At 36.4% G+C, this 3,398-nt stretch overlaps 1 pseudogene; it reads left to right on the top strand.

The window, feature by feature from the left end:
- The first annotated feature begins 1,375 nt into the window (after positions 1 to 1,375).
- Positions 1,376 to 1,767, top strand: LOC120193041 (annotated as a pseudogene).
- The last annotated feature ends 1,631 nt before the right edge of the window (positions 1,768 to 3,398 follow it).

The raw sequence follows: 3,398 nt of genomic DNA, 5'->3' as shown, positions 1-3,398 counted from the left end.
AAATTATTCGATTATTAAAAGTTATAAAATGATCATCTGACTATAGACTGTTGTTTTGTTAAGTCATTCGACTATTAAAGTTGCAAAACTGTCACCCGACTATTCATTATATTCCAAATTCATCATTTTCTGTTAAAAATTGACGGTTGTCTAAGCTGAACGTTAACATGATGATTAGGATATGATAAACATTTGAGATTATGGGATCATATTTTATCATATCACAGTTAGCATATTAACGTTCAACTCATAATATCGTCATTTTTTTTAATGAAAAGGAAGAGTTTGAACATAATAAATAGTTGGGTGACTATTTTATAACTTTTAATAGTCGATGACTTAATAAAATAGTATATTATAGTTGGGCGACCATTTGTGTACTTTACCCCTAATATTGATTAGAAAAAGGTCATGAAGCATCAAGAAAACGTTGGGTTTATTCTGAGTCAATTTGGTTGGGTTGGGTCTGTTTGCATTTTGGGCCATCGAAACGTGCTTTAGCAACTCAAAGCACAAAGTTAATCATGTAAGTTGTATGTATGTGCGATTGTGCATGCGTATGTATTGTGTAGTTTAATATTAAAGCTTTTCTTCATTCTAAGCATTCTTATAGTTTCAAACAATAATTGTTGGAAAGTGTCTGAACCAAATGACGTCTTCGGAAATCCATTAGATTATTCAACGTTTTCAAACTACACGATTTCTGAAATCTTTATTATCAAACTGCATGTAACACAAGAAAGACGTATGTTTTGTTCATGTTTCCAAAGTCACAAGTGATATGACAACAATCACATTATCGTAACTATTCTTTTCAACACCTCACATGAACATTTTTTTCCTCCAATAATTTTGAGAACGTAAATTTCCAACTTTGGTAAGAAGTCGGTGTCATAGCTCTACCTCATCAACTTCTTTTTTCTTCTCTAAAGAAAAAAGCCATGTGAAACCGACGACCAAGCATTGCTAAAATCCTAACCAATATCGCATAAATATCTTATTAAAACAGTATAAGTATATTAAATTAAATTCATTTAAGTGAACATTATGAAAAATGAGGAAAAGAACATTTGGACATTAGAATTATTTAGAAAGTTATTATACAATAATTGAGGAATGTAGCTACTCAATTGTCAAAGTTGTCCAAAATCCGGTGCAAATTTAGAAATATGGTGGAAAACGTTTCCGTTGGGTTAAGCATTAAGCCAGAAGAGTTAGACATTACGTCATTGCAGTTACGTCAACATTACGTCATTGCAGTTACGTCACCCTCTTTCATCAGTCCACGCGTCACTCCAAGCTTCTACCAAGTCATAATATGCTGTATAAATAGACCACCCAAATTTGAACGAATTGGTAAGCACTTGCACAAACACACGTACGAACAACCCGTTTTCATTCACCCGTTCTTGTGTCAGATGCAGAGCGAGAAGAGTGAAGTTCGCTGCAATGGCGAAAACGATGAGCAGGAAGACGAGAAGATGGAGCAGTTCTTTGCGCTGATAAGGAATTTCCGGGAGGCGCGTGACAGAAGGAAAGATGAGCGGAGACAGAGGGAGGAGGCGACGGAGAAGCAGCAGCAAAACAAGGCACGGAGGATAAACCTGTTTTGAATGGGCCGATTTCACGAAGGAGATCGAGTTTCGAGGGTCGCCGATTACTTTTCCGTCACCGCGCAACAACAAAGATGGCAACAAAAAACAACCGCACCAGCCAGAAGACGATGGTTTAGATCTTAAGCTAAAACTTTAGGCTATCTTTTAGCTTTTTCCTTGTTTAATACGGTATTATATTATTATTATAAATAGATTAAAAGGAATTTATAATTCCCCTTTTTAGTTTTTGCACGAATGAAACTACCTAATTAAATTAATGATTTTTATTTTTAAAGATTTTAAATTTGAGTATCATAAAATATAAGATAAAAAAAGTCATTATTTTTGGATAATCGAGAGTAATTTAAATATATAATAAATTACAAATTCGATAACTGGACTTTTATATGATTTTTATTTTATTCACCATACTTTTAAAATTTTCAATTTGCTCACTCAACTTTATAGATTGATTTTTTTGTTCACTTTATCGTTAAATTTCTCATATTGTTATAACATGGTTTATAAAAGTCATTATTTTTAAATTTCTCATATTGTTGAGTCAATTTCAACTTCAAAATGAAGGGTATTGAACTCGAAGCGACACGACTGGCTCGAGAGTATATTTCAACTTCACGACGAATGATATCTAACTCGAAGCCAAACTTCACAATAAATGGGGGCATCCACGGTTTCAACTTCACGACGAAGGGAATCGTGTACACTCGCAACATACAATACTTGGATTTTAACTTCACGACGAATGATATTCAAGTCAAGGCTCAACTTCACGACGAAGGGGCCATCCACGATTTCAATTCCACAACAGAAGATATCGTGCCACTCGAGACAACACAAGTTCAACTTCACAACGAAGGGACGACTGGTTGTCAAAAAACAATTTCCAAATTTCAGAGCCAATTTCAACTTCACAGCGAAGGATATTGGACTCAAGACAGCACAAGCTCAACTTCATAGAGAAGGGGAGGCTGACTATCAACAAACAACTTCCCAGTTTCAGAGCCAATTTCAACTTCACAGCGAGGGATATTGGACTCAAGACAACACAAGCTCAACTTCACAACGAAGGGGGTGACTGATTGTCAACAAATAACTTTTCAGTTTCATTCAGATTCAATTTCAACTTCATAGCGAATGATATTGAACTCGAGACAACACAAGCTCAACTTCACAGCGAAGGGGCGGCTGACTGTCAACAAACAATTTCCAGAGCCAATTTCAACTTCACGATGGAGGATATTGGACTTGGAACAATACTACCTACTTGGATTTCAACTTCACGATGAAGGATATCCAATTACCAGGCTCAACTTCACGACGAACGTGCCACCCGCGGTTTCAACTTCACGACGAAGAGAATCATGAACACAAGCAGCATCCATCTCTAGATTAGATTTTCAACTTCATGACGAAGGATAGCCAACTCAAAGAAGGGTTATCTATCAACAAAGACCTTCGAGTTCGACTACGCTCAGCACCAATGCACATCATTTACAGCATAGCTGAAGGCAAGAAGGGCTATCTATCAATAAAATTATCGAGTTTGATTCCATTCAGCTCGATAACACCTCAATCACACTATTATCCGACTGCAATTGAGGTTTTCAAGCCGAGAAGAAGATCTGGGTTAGCCGTGCCTTAGTAGCAATAAGCCTTTTTTCCGTCAGCATAGCTTAAGTCGAGAAAAGCTATCTGTCAGCGAAGACTTTTCGAGTTCGGTTTCATTCAGCTCAAGGGCATATCAACCATATTATGGAGTCAAGAGATTACTTTCCAGTCGAA

Source organism: Hibiscus syriacus, unplaced genomic scaffold (assembly GCF_006381635.1).
Source record: "Hibiscus syriacus cultivar Baekdansim isolate YM2019G1 unplaced genomic scaffold, ASM638163v2 tig00116984_pilon, whole genome shotgun sequence".
Taxonomy (NCBI): Eukaryota; Viridiplantae; Streptophyta; class Magnoliopsida; order Malvales; family Malvaceae; genus Hibiscus; species Hibiscus syriacus.
This window is presented reverse-complemented; position numbering and strand designations above follow the sequence as displayed.